The 23,037-nt window shown below is 46.8% G+C and overlaps 1 protein-coding gene and 1 long non-coding RNA gene across 2 annotated transcripts in view; one reads left to right on the top strand and one right to left on the bottom strand.

The window, feature by feature from the left end:
- Window positions 1-23,037, bottom strand: part of LOC135219549 (protein LZIC-like) — a gene marked incomplete in the record, with an annotated part of 200,618 nt that overhangs the window by 69,500 nt on the left and 108,081 nt on the right.
- LOC135219550 (uncharacterized) lies at window positions 19,066-19,768 on the top strand. Its single transcript, XR_010315461.1, has 3 exons — window positions 19,066-19,201; window positions 19,347-19,429; window positions 19,564-19,768. It is a non-coding gene; the product is annotated as an uncharacterized LOC135219550 (long non-coding RNA).

The raw sequence follows: 23,037 nt of genomic DNA, 5'->3' as shown, positions 1-23,037 counted from the left end.
GGGATTCTGATAGGAAGTTCTAATTGGTGTTTGTCTCGTGGTAGTGTTCCACACTCGCCCCTATTTCATACCGACACTTCTTTTTAAGAGTGAGCGAGTCAGTCTTACTGACATTTTTTCTTAATTTTGTTTTTTCTCTGGTAATTTTGGAGGATATTTTACCTAGAAAGATGATATTAAGGATTACTTTTCATAGGGCGACACGAGCCAATCACCCAGAAATAGATTTTTCCTTCGTCAAATCCCTTTTTCCTAACTATACAAACCTGAGATCCTTTAACAATAGGAAGGTACTGAGTGGCAGCGGAACCAGTCGTAAGCTTCGAACAAGGGGGTTCGGTAGTTAACTACTTGTCTGGCAGTTGGCGGTCAGCCCACTGCGAAGAGAGGAGTCACTTTGCTTTAGGCCCATGAAACGCAGAGCGAGGGGTGGCATGATGGTGGGACTATGTGTAAAGGACATCAGGTTTTTATAGTTAGGAAAAAAAATGTTATTGTTATAATACAATTAAGTTTGTTCATACTTACCTGGCAGATATATATATATAGCTGTATTTTCTGAAGTCCGACAGAATTTCAAAAAACTCGCGGCACACGCAGTGGGCGGCCAGGTGGTAGTACCATTCCCGCCGCTGGGAGGCGGATATCAGGAACCATTCCCATTTTCTATTCATATTTTATTAATGCCACTGTCTCCTGAGGAGGAGGGTGGGCACTTTAATTATATATCTGCCAGGTAAGTATGAACAAACTTAATTGTATTATAACAATAACATTTTGTTCATGCAACTTACCTGACAGATATATATATAGCTGAATCCCCACCTTCGGATGGTGGGAAGAGACAGAATAGGATTTTGTAGGAAACAAATTAAGTAGATGATGTATATCTTGGTTCCTCACCTGTTAGCAAAGTAAGACTCTGTGTTACTGTCACTTAAGCCTGCTTTTGCTTAATCAGAGTTGCCAGCCAGGTGGAGACCTGTAGTGCTGGTGCGCTCTGGATGATCTGTCAACGGGGACGTGACCTCAACGTGACAAGACCATCGAGCCATACACCTGACCAACTATCCAAAGACCCCTTGAACACTAAACTAAGGGATGGGAAGATCTTCACACAAGACTCACCACAACAAAAACCACAACAATAAAAACTAACCTAAACCTAACTAAGGGATAGGGAAAGAGCTACCTCCAGCCCCCAAGACTGTGTCTGCAGAAACGTATGGCCCAAGAGAACAACAGTCCTCGTATATCGTTCTCACATCTCTCAAGTAGTGTGAGGCGAATACAGAATTGCTCCTCCAAAAGGTGGCATCAAGGATATCCTTGATCGACATGTTCTTTTGGAAGGCAAGCGAGGTTGCGACCAAACCGCTCTGACCTCGTGAGCTTTCACTCGCAAGAGGCTCAAATCAGTCTTCTGGCAAGATGAATGAGCCTCTTTTATAAACGTCTCTCAGAAAGAAAGCCAAAGCATTCTTGGACAATGGTAAATCGGGTCTCTTCACAGAGCACCACAGATTATCTGAGGACCTCGTACTTCCTTCGTCTTGTGAACGTAAAACTTGAGAGCCCTGACAGGGCACAGGACTCTCTCAGGTTCTTGGCCCACAAGGCTTGTCATACCCTTAATCTCGAAGCTCTTGTGCCAAGGGTTAGATGGGTTCTCATTTTTCGCTAAGAAAGTGGGACTCAAAGAGCAGACAGCGTTGTCACCTTTGAAGCCCACCTGTTTACTAATGGCTTGAATTTCGCTAACTCTCTTCGCCGTCGCCAGAGCAGTTAGGAAAAGAGCCTTCTTTGTCAAGTTCCGAAGAGACGCAGTATGGAGAGGCTCGAAAGACTCGACATCAAAAGTCTTAGAACTAAGTCTAATTGTTTCCAGGAAGGAGGCCTCGCCTGAGGTATCTTAGTTGTCTCGAACGATCTCAAGAGATCGTTGAAGATCTCTGTTGTCAGTAAGGTCTAGGCCTCTGTGCCGAAAGACTGCTGACAGCATACATTTATATCCCTTGATGGTAGGGACTGCCAACTTCTGCACATTCCTTAAGAATAGCAGGAAATCGGCTATTTGGCTCACAGAGGTAGTGGAAGAGGAAATTCCCTCCTTTCTACACCATGCCCTGAAGGAAGCCCACTTCGACTGGTAAACAGCTCTCGATGAAGCCCTCCTTGCGTTGGTGATCGCTTTTGCAGCTGATTTAGAAAAACCTCTCGCTCTGGCCAACTTTTTCGATAGTCTGGAACGCAGTCAGACCCAGAGCGGAGAGGGTTTTGGTGATATCTTTCGAAGTGGGGCTGTTTGAGTAGAATCTCTCCTCCAGGGCAACGTCCTTGGGAAGTCTACAAGGGAGGACATTACCTCCGTGAACCATTCTCTTGCGGGCCACATCGGGGCGATCAGGGTCAACCTCGTCCCCTCTGATGCCGCGAACTTCCTCATGACTTCCCCCATGATCTTGAATGGTGGGAAGGCATACAGGTCTAAGTTCGTCCAATCCCCAGAGCAGTGCATCTATAGCCATCGCTCCTGGATCCAACCACAGGGGAGCAATGAAGAGGCAACCTCTTTGTCCTCGACGTCGCAAATAGGTCGACCAGAGGACTCCCCACAGCTTCCATAGCTCCCGACAAACGTCTTGATGCAGAGTCCATTCTGTCGGCAGGATTTGGTCCTGTCGGCTGAGAAGGTTCGCTCTGACGTTCTGGACTCCTGCGATGAATCTCGTCAGGATCTTGACTCTCCTTGCACTTGCCCACAGCAGAATCTCTTCGCTAGGTGAAATAGAGGTCGGGAGTGTGTTCCTCCCTGATTTCTTTAGGTACGCAAGGGCCGTGGTGTTGTCCCGAGTTGACTTGGACAACTTTGTCTGCAACCTTTTCTCTTCGAAGAACTGTAGCGCCATGAAACCGCCGCTAGTTCCTTCACATTGATGTGCCAGGACACCTGTTCCCCCCTCCAGGTGCCTGACACTTCTTCCCCTCCTAGTGTTGCTCCCCCAACCCGCCCCCACACGGAGGTGTCGGAAAACAACACTAGGTCGGGCTCAGAAGCTTTAGAGATGACCTCTCGAAACTTCCGAGGATCGAGCCACCATCTTAGATGGCTTTTCACCGATTCGGTGATCTTCAAGGTCGCATCCAGATCCTCTTTGACTCTCCATTCTTCTGCCAGGAAAACTAGAGAGGCCTGAGGTGTAGCCTCCCCAGGGAAACAAACTTTTCCAGCGAGGAAAGGTCCCCAGCAGACTCATCCATTCCCTCGCCGAGCAAGTTCCTTTCCCCAGGAAGGCCGAAACTCTCTCTAAGCCTTTCAGCTGTCGTTCCTGGGACGGAAATGCCCGAAAAGCCACTGAATCCATCTGAATCCCCAGATACACGATGGACTGTGTTGGGGTCAGATGTGACTTTTCGAGGTTGACCAGAAGTCCCAGGGACCTCAACCAAGGCTAACGTGAACTGAAGGTCCTTCAGACACCTCTCTTCTGACGACGCTCTGACTAGCCAATCGTCGAGATAGATACTCTTATCCCTGCAGAATGTAACCATCTCGCTACATTCTTCATGATCATGGTAAATACCATCGGAGCCGTGCTTAAGCCGAAACAAAGGGCTCTGAATTGCCAGACTTTGTCTTTCAAAACGAACCTCAGATACTTCCTTGAAAGAGGGTGGATTGGAACGTGAAAGTATGCGTCATGCAGGTCTAGGGACACCATCCAGTCGCCCGGTCTCAAGGCTCCTAGAACAGACTGAGGCGTTTCCATTTTGAACTTTATCTTTTCTATGAAAAGATTCACCTGCTCACGTCTAGGACTGGACGCCAACCCGACGACTGCTTCGGTACCAGGAAAAGTCTGTTGTAAAATCCTGGTGACCCCAGGTCTAAGACCTGCTCCACCGGCTCTATTTCTTGGGCCTCTTTTCTCGATCATTTGATCTAAAAGATCGAAAAGAATTTGTCGTTTCTCCCCTTGATATGAAGGAGAAAGATCTCTGGGAGTTGTGGATAGAGGAGGAGGATCTAAAAAGGGGATCTTGTACCCCTGTTCCACGATTTTGAGGGACCAAGGGTCTGTATCTCTCTCTCTCCATGCTCCCGCAAAGAACTTCAGTCTGGCTCCGACTGGTGTTTGAAGGACCTGATCTTCACTTGCTTGCTTTCGGCTTGAAAGAAGCTCTTCCTCTTGAAAGCCCTCTCCCTCGAGGAGCAGCTCTCGAGGGAGGAGCCCCACGAAAGGGTTTAACCTTCTTTGGGGGTCGTATAAAAGAAGACGTAGTAGGAACTGCGGGACGTCTCGAAGACTGGGCCAAGAGGTCCTGAGTAGCCTTCTCCTGTAAGCTACCTGCCAGGTCCTTCACCATAGTCTGGGGGAAGAGAATGGTTTGAAAGAGGCGCAAAGAGAAGCTCCGCTTTCTGAGTCGTAGTAACTGATCTTGCAGTAAAATTGCAGAACAGCGCTCTCTTCTTAAGAAAAGCAGTACCAAGTGAGACACTAACTCTTCCGAACCATCCCTGACGGCCTTGTCCCATGCAGGTTAACACACTGGACAGCTCCCCAACTTAACGAGTCCGGACTCCTAGATTGAAGATCTAGGACTCCCAAGCACCAGTCTAAAAAGTTGAAGACTTCGAGAGTCCTTAAAAGTCCTTTCATGTGATGGTCTATCTCCGTAGGCGTCCAAGAAATCTTAGCTGTCGACAAAAGGGACCTCCTCTGGGCGTCGACCAGACTAGCAAAATCCCCTTGGGATGACGAAGGGATCTTCACACCTACTTCACCTTTGGTCTCATACCAAATGCCCCCTTTTCCACTGAGTCTTGAGGGAGGAAGGGCGAAAGTCGACTTGCCCTGATCCTTCCGTCGTTCCATCCAGTCTTGTAATTTCTTAAAAGCCCTCTTGGTGGACAGAGAAGTCTTCATTTCCACGAACTCCGGGATCTTACAAGACTTCGAGGAAGAAAACTGAGAGGGTGGAGACTGGGAGCTGCAGGCTGGAACTTATCTCCAAAAGACGAGCGTAACAGCCGCACCAGCACTTTATAATCCGAAACGGACGAAACCGACGGCTGCTCCTCCTCAACGGAGTCCGCCGGACTACTAAGCTCTCCTTCCTCCCCAAGAGGAATCGGAGACTGCTCCTCCGGAGAGGGCGTGCGCCCAACGGGACTAACTTTCAACAAAGATCTCCGAGGTTTGGGTGCAGAAGCTTCTTCAATGCGACCGATCTTCTGTTGATCCTTAGAGCATGAAGGAAGAAGAGCGTCTTGACAGCGCTGAGCGTCATGAGAGGCGACTTGGGCTGTCCTAACTCGCTCTAAAGAAGCGTCCTTACGCTTCCCGCTAAAGCGTCCAGACTTAGCTTTCAAAGCGTCCTTCTGTGCGCTCTCGAAAGCCTTTTCGTGCGGAAAAGCGTCCACAAAAGCGTCCTGACGAGCGTCGTCGTCCTTCCGGGCGTCCTCCCAGGCGTCCTGAAAAGCGTCCTGCCGAGCGTCCTGAAGAACGTCCTCCGAAGCGTCCTGACGAGCGGTCTGCGCAGGACGTCGAGAGGGAAGAAAAGCGTCCTGTCCACGTGACTTCCTACTAGAAGAACGAGATCGGAGGAGCACCGAAGGAGACACAGGAGGAGAAAGAGACGAACGAGGAGAAGGAGAAGGGGACTGCTTCGTCCTCTTGACAGGCAGCCTGACGTCCTTCCTACGTTTAGGCTCGACTGCTGCTGGGCATGTCTTCTGAGCCATCAAAGCCGACAACTGGTCCTGAAGGGACACAAGAAATGTTCTTCGTAGGGTGAAGAAACTAAAGAGGCGAAAGGGCCTGAACCTGCGAGAAAGCCGAGGGGGCGAGGGGACGCCTCCTTCCCTTCTCACAGGTACAGCTACCTGCTTCTCAGGGATACGCGCCTGTGAGCGCAACCCAGCGACCGTCGCGGAAGAGATTTTTACCTCTTTTCTGAGGTGGAAAAGCGTCATAAGCTTCCTCCGAAGAAAGCAGCGATGCAGGACGTGAAGCGTCCTCAGCACGAAACGTCCTTTTCAGCGGACGAGTCTCTCTCCGAGCGCTCCACCCCTTGCGCGGGGAGGACGCTTCGAAGGACGAAAAGCAGTCCTTAAGGATGCGCGCCCGTGCGCGCTCCTTGACAGCCTGGGACTTTGCAACAGGGCCTGCCAAAGGGACACCATATCGGTGGGGAGCCCCCGTAACCCTCTTGCGGCTTTCGACATATCCACTCCCTGAGTCCTGGGAGTCCGATAGCGGTCTAGGCCTAGAGGGCATTATGGGGCGATCTGACGACCCCCCTCCACAACACTAGGGGCACGATCACACACTTTCACTGAGCCGGTTTCCAAGGCTAACACTTTAGATTCTAGAGTGCGTAAAGACTCTAAAATCAGAGAAAGGGCATTACCTTCTCCAGACACAGAATCAGGGCCCGAAGGCAACATCACAGGTTTAGGTGAAACAAATTCTACTGGTGTTAATGCAGGTGAAATATTACTTCCCTTACCTTTAGAAGAACCGCTCTAGGAGGAAGACCTCCTGATCCTATCGCGTTCCAATTTACGCCGATAAGAATCATACACCTTCCATCCATCATCGGTCAAACCTTCGCATTCATTGCACCGATCATCCAATAAGCATACATGCCCCCCTACACCCCATACAATACTGTGTGGGGATCTACCGATGATTTAGGTAGCCTCACCTTACAATCACTCTTCACACACACTCTGAAACTCACTGAACTTGATCCAGACATCACATTTACAGAAAAGCCAATCCAAAATAAAAAAAGTCCACTATTGCGTATGCCAATCCAACAATCCAGAATCAATAACCAAAAGTCAATCCAGATACTTAAGAACGAGTCAATCCAAAAAATCCTAGGCGGAGGTCTGTAAACAGTTGTTTACCGACCGGCGACAGAAAAAATATGAATAGAAAATGGGAATGGTTCCTGATATCCGCCTCCCAGCGGCGGGAATGGGTACTACCACCTGGCCGCCCACTGTGTGTGCCGCGAGTTTTGAAATTCTGTCGGACTTCAGAAAATACAGCTATATATATATCTGTCAGGTAAGTTGCATGAACAAAATACAATTTTCGACAAAATTGTTATTTGTTCCGATACGTATACAAACCCTTGGTCCTTTAACAATAGGAAGACACTTATTGGTGGGTGGAATCTGAGTCTTATGAACAGACTGGTGTTCGTCCTACCTTGGTTCCCTCCCTGGTCGTAAGAGCGGGGGGAGGGATCCTAGCCTCTGCCCAGCTGATCGGGGTGTGCACCGCAGGATCAGTGGTCAGACTTCTGGACCAAATTTATAAGAGGGAGGCAAGCATAGCTCTTATAAATAGCAAAAACACAAGAACTAGTTCCTACTTCAAGAGCCAAAATGAAGTCATGGGTTTGTCTCTTGTTGGCTTCCACTCCCCCCCCTTGTTGGGGAGAGGTGGATAATTACTCCTATCCCTACTGAAAGGGATAGGATGGAGCTCAGCGTAGTGACGACCGCGGCCCTCTGCCCACAGGTAGAGGAGGAAGAATGAAGGAGGAAGAGAAGCCAGTCACACTCTCTTCCACTCGTCCAGTCATGCAGTCACACAAGGATGTGATGCTGTTCTGTCCGCTCAGGTGCTGGGTAGACTACACAACTTGTTGAGCAGCCCCCACGGGTCCCAAGGAAAAAGTGTCCAAGGACCTGTGGGTAATATCCCGAAGGTAGAATGAAGTGAAGGTGGTCTGGTTGGCCCAAACCCCTGCCTTCAGAACCTGCGCAAGGGAGAAGTTCTTGCGGAATGCAAGGGTTGGACCAATACCTCTGACTTCGTGAGCTCTCGGTCGAAGGGTATGGGTGTCGTCACTACCATCCGTGTCGTACGCCCTCCTGATCACCTCATGAAGCCAGAAAGAAAGTGTTCTTGGACACTTCTTTCTTGGTAACCCCGGTGCTAACGAAGAGACGTCGACACTCAGGCCTGAGGTGTCGAGTTCTCTTCAGATAGCGCCGTAGCGCCCTCACAGGACAAAGCAGCATCTCATATACATCATTATCGGTGAAGTCCTTCAGGGAGGGGATCGTGAAAGACTCAAACCGGTCGTCAGGGACCGAAGGATTCTGAGTCTTCGCTACGAAGTTTGGGAAGAAATCGGGCGTCACGGATCCCCATCCCCTGGAATGCTTGACGTCGAAGGAAAGACCATGAAGTTCCCCTACTCTCTTTGCCGATGCCAGGGCCAGCAGGAAGAGGGTCTTGAGGGTCTTAAGGGTCAGATCCCTCTCGAAGCTCTTCATCAGGAGGGAGATCTCGAAGGAGGAGGAGATATCCACTCCTCGCAGTTTAAGGACTAGGGCTAAGGCAGCTCTGTATCCTTTAACTGCGGAGAAAGAGTGGAGCTTCTCTCGGCGAAGGAACACGAGGAAATGCGCTACCTGCTGAACATGACACCAACCACAGAAGATAGACCACTTTCCCTGGTAAAGTGTTCCCCCCGTATTCGCGGGAGATGTGTACCAGACACCCACGCGAATAGCTCAAGCCCGCGAATAGTTAGAACTCCCCTCTAAAAATACCTATATCTGCCTATCTTGAAAGTTCAAATACCAAATGTCTACTTAAAGTATTATCCTACATCAAATATACCATTGAACTGGTATTATTAATATCATTTTAAAGTCATCTTAAACATTTTACCATTAGAAATATATAAACAGCCAATAGCAGAGAGAGAGAGAGAGAGAGAGAGAGAGAGAGAGAGAGAGAGAGAGAGAGAGAGAGAGAGAGTGTTTATCTCTCTGTTCTCTCAAAAAATACTTATAACTCTTCCAGCAAAAGAGAGGGAGGGAGTTACCACTATGACACATTATCATCTTGTGTTGCAAGAGAGAGAGAGAGAGTTAACCTTAATTAAAAGTGACATGGATAGATTAGTATTGTATTTCTTTAAAATACTATCACCATTATATGAATTTTGTAATTACAGTTATTATTATTATTATTTTGAAAGTATTAAAAACATATAGTACAAGTACTATAAAAATCTCGAGTCTCAGTAAAAGAGAGAGAGAGAGAGAGAGAGAGAGAGAGAGAGAGAGAGAGAGAGAGAGAGAGAGAGAGAGAGAGAGAGAGAGAGAGAGATTTCATGAGCACTTGGTGGCAACAACACAGCAGCTCCTCCCCCTTCTGTCACATAACTTGATATATCTGACAGTTTTAGTACCTGGAGTTAGAGAAAGAAGACTGGGATTTCCTTCATTCTTCCAAAATTTTTTAAATTTAAAAAATAGAATCTTACTAATTCACTATGGTATTTTCTTTAATGAATTGATATTGTTGCTGTATAAATTAATATTAATATTTTGCTAGTAAAATCATTTATTTATCATATTTAAAAAAAAAAATCAAAAACAAAAAAAACATACATCTTTGTAGTAGAGAGAGAGAAAGAGAGAGAGAGAGAGAGAGAATTATTATTTTTATTATGTGATATCATTTAAACTTATTAAACTTACTAATACAGTATTAATCAAAATTAATATTTGAAAATTAGTAAATCATTATTGTATCATAAAAATATATTTAGTCATGAAAATAAACATCAAAATACACTAATTAGTGATTATTTTCGTCAGAAAATCCTGCGAATGGGCGAATCCCCTGCAAATAAATGGGTAGATATGGTCCAGAGAGAAATCCGCGAATCAGTGAGTCAGCGAATCCGGAGAACGTGAATACGGGGGGCCTGCTGTATACAGTTGCAGAGGACTGTCTGAGGTACCCAGCCATCTCTGTTGCTGCGCTGCGCGAAAAGCCTCTCGCTAGCAAGAGATGGTGGATAACAGCCAGCCGTGAAGACACAGGGACTCGACCGACCGGTGGTACCGTTCTACGTGTGGCTGGCACAGGAGGTTGTGCCAGGGGGGAATCTCTCTCGGTGCTTCAGTGAGCAGAGCCAGCAGGTCCGGGTACCCAACAGCTTGTGGCCATTTGGGCGCCACCAGGATCATCCAAAGATTCGGGGTGATCAGTGCCCTGCCGATCACCTTGCAAATCAGACAGAATGGAGGAAAGGCATACATGAAGAGATTTCCCCACGGGTGTTGAAGAGCGTTCTCTGCAGCTGCCCATGGGTCCGGCACAACTGAGTAGAAAACCTGGAGTTTTCTGTTGTGCCAGGTGGCGAACAGATCTACGACTGGACGCCCCCACAGGTTGAAGAGCCTTTCCGCCACGTCTGGGGGAAGGGACCACTTGGTTCCTATCACCTGATCCCGATGGCTGAGCTTGTCGGCTACCACATTCCTCATGCCTGGAATGTAGCAGGCTGACAGCTCTATCAAGTGTGCCATGGCCCACTCGTGCACCTGCAACATCAACTGATGCAACAGGCAGGACACAAGGCCCCCTGTTTGTTGACGTACGCCACTACCCTGGTGTTTTCGCCACTGAGTGTCCCACCAGACGATCTTGGAACTCTTGGAGAGCCAGGAACGCCGCCTTGAGCTCCAGGACGTTGATGTGAAGGTGCCTGTCTTGATGGTTCTACACACCTGCAGCCAGCAACTCCTCCAGTTGTGCGCCCCATCCCTCGGTTGATGCATCTGAGAACAGCAAAATCTCCATGGAGGGGGGGGGGGGGGGGGGGGGGGGGCAAAGAGGCACTCCTCTTACGAGATTCCTGTTGTCCAGCCACCAGGCTAGGTCCTGCCTCACCTCCTCCATGAGGGACACGGGGAAGAAAGGTGGGTCTCTTGCCTTTGACCAACACTCCTTTAATCTCCACTGAAGAGACCGCAGGTGAAGACGCCCGTGAAGGACTAGCTTCTCGAGAGACGACAGGTGACCGATCACGACCTGCCACTGCTGAGCTGGCTGCTCCTGTAGGGACAGGAACCGTCCTGCTGCCTCCCTGAACCTGCTGATCCGTGAATCTGTGGGGAAGTCTTGCCCTGCTACCGTGTAGATCAGCATGCCCGGTACTTCATCCTCTGCTTGGGCTTGAGATCTGACTTCTCGTAATTCACTACGATCCCCAGATCACGGCAGCATTCGAGGAGTCAATCTCTGTCCTGTAGCAACTGTGAGCGGGAGCTCGCCAGGACCAGCCAATCGTCGAGATACCTCAGAAGACGTATCCCTACCGAGTGGGCCCAAGCCGACACCAGCGTGAACACTCGCGCGAACACCTGTGGGGCGGTTGAGAGACCGAAACAAAAGTGCCCTGAATTGGTACACCGTCCCGTCAAGGATGAAGCAAGAGGTACTTCCTGGAGGATTGATGGATGGGTATCTGGAAATACGCGTCCTTCAGATCCACAGAAAGCATGAAGTCGTTCTCCCTGATGGAATCGAGCACTGACCATGCTGTTTCCATAGTGAACCGAGTCTGGCGAACGAAGCAGTTCAAGGGAGAGAGATCTATCAGCGGGCGCCAGCCCCCCAAGGACTTTTCCACCAGGAAAAGTCGACTGTAGAAGCCTGGCGACTGATCCCATACGATCTCCACAGCACGTTCGCTCAGTATAGCTTCTACTTCCTGCCGAAGCGCCACGTCCTTGGCCGAACCAGGAACGTACATCTCCTGATGGACCGGGTTGGAGGTGAGGGGTGGCCGAGACTCAAAGAGTAGTAAATATCCCTCCCGAAGGACATTCACTATCCAGGTCTCCGCTCCAAAGCGCTGCCATATTGCCCAATGGCTCGCCAGGCACCCCCCCAACTTTCGGCCGCAGGTGAGGGTGAATGCCGTCCCTAGCGTTTCCCTCCTCTCTTCGACTTCTTCTTCCCAGTTCCTCCTCGAGAGAAGGAGGCCTGGGAGGAGGGATGGTTATGGTCACTCCTTACCGAAAAAGTCGAAGGCAGAGTCTTTCCTCTCGGCTTCAACAAAGCAATCGTCTTAGCTGCAGAGGAAGCGCTAGCTAAACTCTTGGGCTTAGCCGCAGTTTGTTTGAGGTTGCCCAGCCACCTTCGAGACTGCCTGGTGGACTAAATGGTCACTCTCGCCAGTACGCCGTTGTTCTACCACAGCATCCACCATCTCTCTGGGGAAGAGAGAGGAGGAACTCCGCACCGGTCCGTTGCGCCTCAGCACCAGGTTGGCCCACAGGTTAGCCGTCCGGTGGGCCAGGTAGGAGATGGCCCCACCTGGCACAGTCTCACGAAAGCCGGGTCCCCTTCAGGAGTGATGTTTCCCAAGGAGGCTGTGGCTTTAGACATTGTGAGGGACCACAGGTCTAGCCATGAGACTGCGTGGAATGCTACCATAGCGGTAGATTCAAAGTCGAGTGCCTCTTGCTGCGAGAACCAGCTAATTCCAGGTTCACCTGTTTGGGCGGCAGAGGGTCCTCCGATGGCACGTAAAAGAGCCTCTGTCGCAGTAGAGGTGGGGAAAGGAGCTTGGTCGACCTGCCAGACCGAAGCGAACCCTCCTGTCCGGAGACGAGAGCATCCACTTGGCTAAGCACACTGTCAGCCAAGGCTGATCGCCGCAGACCCACCATCGTCCTGGGTTCCTTTTTGGGTCCCCAGAACGACTCCAAACCCGATGTAGGCTCGGAACGTGGGAGCGGCAATCCTTCCCCAAGGTCGTTGTGCTGACAGATCAGCGCAATAACCTCCGCGAACGACCTCTGGATCTCAGGAGTGACCGCATCCTGCGGAGACGGACTGTCAAGCCCCTCCAGCAAGAACGCCTCCCGAGACCCTCCTCATTCCAGAGGAGGAATCGCAACAGCCCCTCATGGTCTCCTCCTGCCACTTGCGCGTACGATCTGGTTGGTCCTAGGACTGTGCCAGGCTCGTAGGGTGTCCTGGCGGGATCGCAACACTCCTGGTCACCTCGCTCTTCCCGGTGTAGCCCAAGGAAGTTGAAGAGATAGGAGAGGTAGACCTGACGCTCCCCCACCCCCCTTGCCCACCGGCTGAACTGGTGTGCTGGGGGGGCTGCAGGTGATCGCCAACCCGCGGTGGCGATCGAGCTGCAGGTCTGGTCGAGCGGTTCTCACGGGGAGAGAGGCTGGACCGAGAACAGCGGTGATGGTCCCGAGCGTCAGGAGAGCTGCTGCTGGTCCCCCTCTCCTCCCAGTCCCGGTATGAGCGGCGGTCAGGGGACCGGCAGAGTCCGCTATCGCGGTAGGAGCAAGGCCACTCTCGCGAGCGAGAGCCCGAGACGGTACCTGGCGCCGAGGCAGAACCTCTGGCGCCAGGCAAGGAGATACCAGTGTTAGCCGGCGCTCCTCCAGTCCCCATCTTCTTCTTCCTTGCGGAAGGAGAGACGGGCCCCGTTCCCGAAGGAACAGGAGGACCAGCGGAAGTCCCAACCGTCCTACCGGAGTGGGACGGGACGGACCCTTAGAAGTCTCAGAGCGAACCTTCTTAGAGGGGGAGGCTACCTTCTTCTTCTTCGGCTGTGGGGCCTTAGAAGATGAAGGGGAAGTGGCCGCAGACGACGACGACACCTTCCTCCTCTTCTTCTTCTTCTTCGTCAGTTTCCTCAGGACCACCGTCAGGTCTTCCATCCAGGACGGAGCCAGGGCAGTTGCCGAAGCAACAGGGCCCGACTGCACCTGTCCGGAAGGACCTGGGGTGGGAGCAGCATCACCACAGGAAGGAACAACGGCAGCAGGAACTGGTACTGGAACTGGAGTGGCAGGCAAGTCAGGAACAGGAGGAGGGGCAGGAACCAGCGGCATCCTCTGTACTGGAGGCAGGTCCAGTGGAGAGCTCTTGGGACACCGGAAGTCAGGGGCTGGAGCAAGAGCGGCAAACTGAGGCGGCGGCGACAAGGCAAACCTCTTCACCTTCAGCAGCGGCGCCTGCACAGCAGCTGTCGGGGTAACCATGGCTACGTGCTGGGTATACAGTGGTCCCCCCGTATTCGCGGGGGATGCGTACCAGACCCCCCGTGAATAGTTAGAACCCGCAAATGTTTGGAACCCCTATAAAAATGCTAAAAACAGCCTATTTTGTTAGTTAAAACTCAAGAAAAACCCACTAAAAATTTTCATACATGGTTTTTTTAATAGTTTTATCACAAAAAGTCCATTTTATGATTCAATTCATCAAAAAAAACCAGGAATTTGTGGATATTTACCATAGAAAAATACTGCGAATGCGCGAATTTTCCGCCAATAATGCCGGGAAACGTTCCCGAGAGAAATCCGCGAATGTGTGAGTCCGCGTATCTGGAGAACGCGAATACGGGGGGTCCACTGTGCACCAGGTGAGGTGGAGCAGCGTAGCCGGGCGTGGACACAGTCGCGGTTGTGGTGGTGGTTGGGCCGTGAGTTACCGGCATGGTCCCTCTCGCTAGATGACTCGGCAGCCCCTGCACACTCGGTGTCCCTTGGAGCCCCAGCGAGTACCAGGCCCGGCCGAGATCGTCCTCCGTGGCAAGCAAGTCTGAGGAAGGAAACAGAGTCGGGTTAGTAAGAGGGGGGGGGGGGCTCTCCTCGCCCAGGGAGGGGGACACATCCCACCCCGAGCGAATAGACGATCCCAAATACATATGGACATTGGGGTACCTAGCCCCATCCTCCACGCTCGACTGATTGAGAGAGGAGAAGGAGCAAGATAACCCCCCCAAGAGGAAGGAGCCATACGAGGGAGCTGCGATGGAGGGAGAAAAGAAGAAGACGTGTTCGTCACCAAAGGAGTAACGGGAGAACCCTCCGATGACTCCTAAGCCGGCTTACGCGGCTTCTTCCTCCCCCCATAGCGCTCCCACTGCTCCTCCGACCAAAGAACACATAAGTCACATGGCTCGGTACGAGAGCATTCTCGCCCTCGACACTGAGTACAAAGTTCGATAGGATCAACCTCTACAGAGGACCAGAAGGCCACACACTTACGACCCTCCACACCAGGGCATAATCTGCGGATGATGGGGGGGGGCTCTCCGGCTCTCGAGAATCCATTGCAATTCACAAAATTCACCGTATTGAATATACAAAACAGACACATACTACTTATGTCTAGCCTTGCACATACACACACAGTAAGAGGGAAAGAGAAAAGCCTTCACGCAGTGAAGAAAACAAAGCATACGACGAGAGGCGGGCAGAGAGGCGAGCAACACGTCTAACCACAAACACGGCCAAAAGCAAAGTGACTCCTCTCCTCGCAGTTGGGCTGACCGCCAACTGCCGGACAAGTAGTTAACTACCGAACACCCTTGTTCGAAACTTACGACCGGTTCAGCTGCCGCTAAGTACCTTCCTATTGTTAAAGGAACGAGGGTTTGTATACGTATCGGAACAAATCTTGTTTCAGTCTTCTCTGAGATCTAAGCATTTTGTTAAAAAAAAAAAAAGAAAAAAAAATTGGATTTAGTAATAACAAATCAAGATATGTTTATTTACCCGTGAAATGTCCAAAATAGTGTACAGGCGGTCCCCGGCTTACGACGGTTCCGGCTTACGACGTTCCGAGGTTACGACGCTTTTTCTTAAATATTCAATGGAAATTCCGTCCTGGGTTACGACGCTTGTTCCGAGGTTACGACGCTGACGCTTCCGACGCTCCGAGAGTTAACAGACCGCTTTAAAAAAACGCATGCTATGATAAAAAATCCTTTATAGTTTAGCACAGTACATAATAAAAATATGTTTTTGGTTACATTACAAAAAAACAAAAATTTTGAGGTTATGATGATTTTTGACACTTTTTTTTTTTCGTATTTTTTGAATTTTTTTACTGACGCCGCATATGCGGAACTAGTTTGCGGGCGAATGAATACACTAGCTGGGATGCGCAGTTTAAAACAGTCCAAAAGCGCAAATATAATGAAAAATCATTGCTTGTTTCCAGACATAATTAAAAAAACTAAGTTTCTGGTTAGATTACAACACAAATGCCAAGGTTACGACGTTTTGTTATGCTTTTTAACGATACCTCATATGCAGAACTAGTTTTTGAGCGGAGGTTGCATAAATTAATTAACGCTATTAAACTGTATGGTAAATTGACCGAACAACGACCTCGGACGGTCGAGGACGCCAAGCGTAACAATACGAAAGGACGCCACTTCAATCGCGTGCCTGCCTGCATTCCACTAGGTTGTGTGCTGAGACGTTGCTGAAATTCCTTGCCATTTTCGCTAATTTACAATGGCTCCTAAACGCCAAAGTACTTCCTCCGATGATAGTTCATCCAAGAAGAGGAAGGTCATCACGATGGAGGTCAAATATGACGTGATAAAGCGTTCGGAGAAGGGAGAAACTAACACCGAAATAGGCCGTTCTTTAGGCTTGAGCAGGACCACGGTGGTAACCATTGTGAAGGATAAGGAACGTATTCTGAAGCACGTTAAGGATGCTGCACCGATGAAAGTCAAACGGTGAAAAATAAACGAGAAGCAACGTAGCCAGAGCATTGTTGAAATGGAGAAATTGCTCATGATCTGGCTGGAGGACCAGAACCAGCGACGTGTTCCGGTGAGCTTAAGTGTGATCCAGGAGAAGGCTAGAGCGCTGCATGAGGCAGTAGTGAAAAAGTTTGGCGAAGGCAGTGCTGTGGTGAATTTTCCGCGAGTAGAGGTTGGTTTAACCGTTTTAAGGCTCGTGCAAATTTGCATAATGTGAAGCTGCAAGGTGAAGCTGCTAGTGCTGATAGCGAAGCAGCAGAAAGTTTTCCAGGTGGTTTGGCTGAGATAATTAAGGATGGTGGTTACACGGCTGACCAGTCTTTAATGTGGATGAGACTGGATTATTTTGGAAAAGAATGCCAAATCGAACGTACCTTTCCAAGGAGGAGAAGTCAGCACCTGGCCATAAAAGCTGGAAAGGAGCGACTGACTTTGCTGTTTTGGGCCAATGCAAGTGGTGATTTGAAACTGAAGCCCTTGCTGGTGTATTTGGCCGAGAATCCCAGGGCTTTTCAAGGGCATTTTCAAGAGTCAACTCCCTGTGATTTGGAAATCTAACAAGAAGGCGTGGGTTACCTTAATGGTCTTCGAAGATTGGTCAATGACCATTTCGTGCCAGCAGTGGAGCGGTATTTGACTTCGAAGGGTCTGCCTTTTAAGGCCTCTTAGTCCTGGACAATGCCCCTGGTCACCCTTCAAATTTGAGCGACATGCATCCTAATGTGAAGGTGGTGTTACCTCCCACCCAATACCACATCGCTGATACAGCCAATGGACCAGGGAGTAATAGCAAATTTCAAGGCTTACTACCTTAGAAGGACCATACGTGTTGCTTTGAGGGTCCATAGAAGCTAACAAGGAGTTGACACTGAAGCAATTCTGGAAGGGCTACAACATTGCAGATGCAGTGAAGAACATTGCAAGTGCTTGGGACGAGGTGAAGACGACCACTTTAAATGGGGCCTGGAGGAAACTGTGTCCACAGTTTGTGCACAGTTTTGAAGGCTTTGACCAGGCAGAAGACGTCGAGACTGTGACGAGGAAGATCGTAGGGCTAAGCAAGAGGCTGCAACTAGATCTTGAACCTGATGATGTAACAGAGCTGCTGGCTTCCCATGGAGAGGAATTGTCTGCAGAGGACTTACTAGAACTTGAACAACAAATGATTGAGGAAGAGGAGGCGGCACCAGAGCCAAAACCCAGGTCATTAACTGGTGAAAGGCTTGTCAGAGGGTTTTACTCATCTGGATGAGGAGCCTTGGCTTCTTTTGAGGCAGAAGACCCTAACGTTTCTAGGTTTGACAAAATCAAGAGAGGAATCATGGATTTGGTGACTTTCTACAAGGAGACCCTGAAGGAGAAGCAGACGAAGAGAAGTGTGCAGTCCAGGCTTGACACTTTCTTTCACAAGTCTCCAGTACCACCACCTCCCACTCCTAGTCCTGGTAAGGAATTCTGAACTGTTTTTACTAATTTATGTGTTTCATAGTGTACATATTAAAATGTGTTATTTTTTTTTAATGTAACAACTACTAAATGTAAGAGTAAATTGTAACTTCATTATTTTCATCATTTGTAATTTTATTGCAGAAGTGGTGACAGTTCCAGATCCCCCTGTACTACCTGTGACAGTTCCAGATCTCCCTGTACTACCTGTGACAGTTCCAGATCTCCCCTGTACTACCTGTGACAGTTCCAGATCCCCTGTACCTGGACCCTCTGTATCAGCCCGCCCACCTGCACGTGTACAATCAGGTAAGCAATTTCATTTTTCTCATTTTCATGTTGGAAATTGTTTACACCCTACATACATACGTACACTAACTTACATAGTGTACAATGTGTTTGATGTTGCATAATCTTATTATTATTTTTTTTTTCCATTTCAGACCCCTTTGATAGTGACAGTGACCCAGATGACCCTGAGCCTTTCCATGGTTTTGATGCCTCCGCCCTATACATCAAGGTAAGGATCCTTCCAACAAATTTGTATAAAATGTTTTATAAATTGCTAATAGAAATTTTATTAAAAGTGTACATATGCTACAATTACATCCACCTTATAATATGTCAACCCTATCCATTCTTTCCAGATGTAGATGTTCCCATCATCAGTTGATACAAGTATCACCTCCCAGAGCCCAAATCAGTTGATACGAGTAGTATCACCTCTCCCATTCCTTCAGGTAAAAGAATTCTTCATTTTTATATTGAACATACGTATTACACATACATATGTCAAACAGTAATAACATGTGCAGTAGTTAGCAGTAGTAGTAACTATCATTTTATATATTTTTTTTATCATTCCAGACTCCCAAGCACCTGCCCATCCCACTCCATAGCCCAGCCACCCACTCTCATGTACCATATGACCATCCCAGTAAGCAAGCAACCCACAGAATTTGGTAAGGACAGTTTTTTTTATTAATGTTTTAATATTACATATGTAATAACCATGTTATGTATGTAACATACATACTATAATCATATGTACTATTACATTATCATTCCAGACTGGCATGCACCTGTGACTTACATAAACCACCAGACCTCTACATAGCCTACATGTCTTCATTTTGCTGGAGGTAAGGAATTCTCAGTTGTGTTTAATGTTTGCATACGTACAATAAATTTGTACACCTAAGTGGTTACATACTGTCCTTTAATATTAATTCTTCATCCAGACTGCCAATCATCCTAGCCTGTTATCTGTGATAAAGCACACTGAAGTTAGGTTTGGAATGCATCCTTATCATGAATGCTCTACACCTCCACCTCCATCTCCCACAACCTAGGTAACAGCTTTGAGACTCACTAAAAGTTGGTAAGTTATGTAAGGAATTTCTAAATTAAGTTTTATACTACATGTTTAATGTGATATTAAACCACTGTATGGTGCATATTACTGTATGTAACTTACTATGCATAGAGTACTTACTAACATACTAATTATTTTTTGTACATTCCAGAATCCCCTGAATGATGTAGGCTATGGGGCCACATAAGACTTTGTCCATCCAGGGTTACGATGAATGTCAAATATAAACTAAAGGTAAGGAATTAATTAACATACATTAACTCTTTTAGTAGTACACTCTTGATATATCTACAGTAATTAACATATTGCATTCACAACTTTCTGTAGTGTATATTTTGTACACTAATTTTGTTACTTTTTCCTTCCAGAACCAACATTTTTCACACAACTCCAGGTTGTTACTACAAGTGTCATCAAGGGATAACTACTACAAGTAGAAGCACCATTTTTGGATGGAAAAAACCCTTCAGGAAAGTATACGTATCACATGTAACATGTAGTGTAACAAAGTATGAACAGTAAGGTTTTTACATACAGTAGTACATATTACATACGTACATAACTTTTTTTTTACAGGAATTTTACCAACCAAGTTTGATTATGGTGCATATGTAAGTACATGTTATAAACCCACTGTACGTATGGTTACTGTCTGTAATCTTACTAAACATTACCATAACATGACTTAACTTTGATACTTTTTTGGTACATTCCAGAAAACCAGGACCCCTCCATGATGCAGGCTATGGGGCCACATAAAACTTTGTCCAGGGTTAACTACATAACATAGCACGACAACTGTAAACTATGTACTACTTGTACTAAAGGTAAGGAATTATACATAGTACATATAGTAAACATACATTAAGTGACCAAGATCTCTCACATGGGATAAGTGATCAAGGTCCCTCATGGAATTACATACATACTGTACACTCCCTGCTGAACAGGGGTGTAGACCAATCATTTACAATATTAAACCACTGTATGGTGCATATTACTGTATGTAACTTACTATGCATAGAGTACTTACTGACAAAATAAATTCTTTGTTTTTACATTCCAGAACCCCCCGAAAATGATTTAGGCTATGGGGCCACAAAGACTTTGTCCATCCAGGGTTACGATGAATGTCAAATATAAACTAAAGGTAGGAATTAATTAACATACATTAACTAAGTTTTATACATGTTATATATGTGATATTAAACACTGTATGGTGCATATTACTGTAGTAACTTACTATGCATAGAGTACTTACTGACATACTAATTATTTTTTGTACATTCCAGAACCCCCTGAATGATGTAGGCTATGGGGGCCACATAAGACTTTTGTCCATAACCAGGTTACGATTGAATGTCAAATATAAACTAAAGGTAAAAGGAATTAATTAACATACATTAACTAAGTTTTATACATGTTATATATGTGATATTAAAACCACTGTATGGTGCATATTACTGTATGTAACTTACTATGCATAGAGTACTTACTGACTACTAATTATTTTTTGTCATTCCGAACCCCCTGAAATATGTAGGCTTATGCCCATAGCATGAGAAATGTGTGCTAGGGGCCACATAAGACTTTGTCATCCAGGGTTACATAGCAGGACAACTTTAAACTAAAAGTAAGGAATTAATTCACATACATTAACTTTTTTTACTCTTGATATAACTCAAAGTAAGGAATTATAAACTAAAAGTAAGGAATTAATTAACATACATTAACTCTTTTACTCTTGATATCTATAATTTACATATTGTATTCAGGACTTTGTGTAGTATTTTGTACTAATTGTTGTATACTTTTTACCTTCCAGAGCTACCAGACTGGGATTTTAGTGTACTCCAGGATCTAACAAAGTGTGCAATGCATGTGTATACGTATAGTGACAGTGTTTTTAGTGTATACCCTAAGGATTAAGTGTAGTGTACATTGTGCTTTTTAGTGTCACAAGAGTTTATAAAGAATTATACCTTCAAGAAACCATCCTTTGCCATTGGAATAACCACACTACACATCATGCAATCTACTTGCATGTCACACAGGTAGGTAAGGTCTCTAACTTTTTCTTAGTTTAAGGCATATTTCCAAGTGTCGTTCCGGCTTACGACGATTTTCGGCTTACGACGCGCCTCAAGAACGGAACCCCCGTCGTAACCCGGGGACTGCCTGTATATCTCAAACTTAATCCAATGTAGATCTTTCATAGACTCTTACGTTTTTACAATCTGATGTTCACAGTGTCGTACAAGCAATGAACAAAATTGTCCATGAACCAATCTAAACATTCTTTTCTAGCAATAACATTTATGTTTATTTACCCATAAAACAATCCAAAACATTGAATAACTTACTTAATCCTACCCTGAATTATTCATGTCGATGTTTTTTTATCCTATCCTGAATTATTCACGTCGATGTTTTTTAAAAGTCTTCTTCACAATTTGTTCAGTGTCATACAAGCAATAAAAAAAATTGTCAATAAACCAATCTAAATTTTTTTTTAGCATTATTGCTTCAGGATATGTTTGTTTAGACATAAAACAGTTGAAAACTGTTGATAACTAAAATCAAATAACTCCTTCAAGTACGGTGGTCGGTGCACCTCTCAAAACAGGGGACCACCTTCTGCTACCTGAAGAACCTTCAGCCTATCAAGGAGTCATACGAGTGTATTATTACCAACACTCACGGTGGAGTCAGTGTGACCTGTTTTTAGGTATGCAAGGGTCTGACTCTGTTCATATCCTTGAGTCTCAGACAGGGGATTGGATCTACCTCACATATGAACTGTAACAACCTCATGATTCATTGAAAATGTTGTCAGGAAAACCTCAATTGGGTAAAGAACCTTTGCAGGCCCTTCCTTTTTCTGGTTTTGATTCTGGCTAGGAAAACAACTAAATGCAAAAGGTATCTCAAAAAAGTTCCAACCATACAAGGCACCTACTGGTTATGAAGTGGAACTTGTCCCAGTTTAACAGGAAACTTTTTGACTGGAGTCTCCTGACTATCACTCTCAGGTTTCATGGACACTTCTTTGATGGCTCCCTTAATTAGCCAATTGTCTAGGAAGGCTACCATTTGAATTCCTTTTCCCAAGTTCCTAGACAACTATTGTTGCTAATTTTTTTAAGTGTCTCTGCTAAACCAATAGGCATGGCCTTAATTCTGTACCTGTATTTCCTTATCTCAAACCAATAGAAGGGCAGAAAGGTAAGGGGATTTGGACATGTTATTAGGTGTCGTTCAGATTAAAATGACAAATTTTAAACCAATTTGTATTTTTCATATCTAATAAACCTGAGGTCTTAACCCCTTCCCACCCAGGACGTACCGTACTACGTCACTTGACAGCCAGCAAGAAATACCAGGACGTAGCGTAATACGTCCTTCCACTCTCTTTTGTACCGAGAGCTGGTGTGTTGGGATTGTGTATTTGAAGATTTCTCGTTGCTGGGATATGCTCTCTCATCCTCTGTCGAACATAAGCTCTGCCCACTAGCCAATCAGAGCGAAGGAGTAAGGCATCTCGTGACGTTTCAGTGACGGAATTGAGACGTCACCATATTTCACCAATGGGAGCTCAGTATTTCAATCTTTCCGTCTTTTCCCGTTATTTATCACTCAGGCAGACATGTCGACTCGCATATAGACAAATTAGTGCAACTGTAGAATTCTTTTGATTATCGTTCTGGTTGCTTCTTCATCAATTTCCACTTGTATTTTTTAGTCATGGGTGACCCTGGAGATTCCTCAGATGAAATGTATATACCAGGGGAATCTGATGATGAAAGTGAGACATCAGATAGTGTGCAATCAGTAAGCGATTG

This window comes from Macrobrachium nipponense, chromosome 1, assembly GCF_015104395.2.
Source record: "Macrobrachium nipponense isolate FS-2020 chromosome 1, ASM1510439v2, whole genome shotgun sequence".
NCBI lineage: Eukaryota > Metazoa > Arthropoda > Malacostraca > Decapoda > Palaemonidae > Macrobrachium > Macrobrachium nipponense.
Note: the sequence above shows the minus strand (reverse complement) of the source record. Positions and strands in the feature narration are given on the sequence as shown.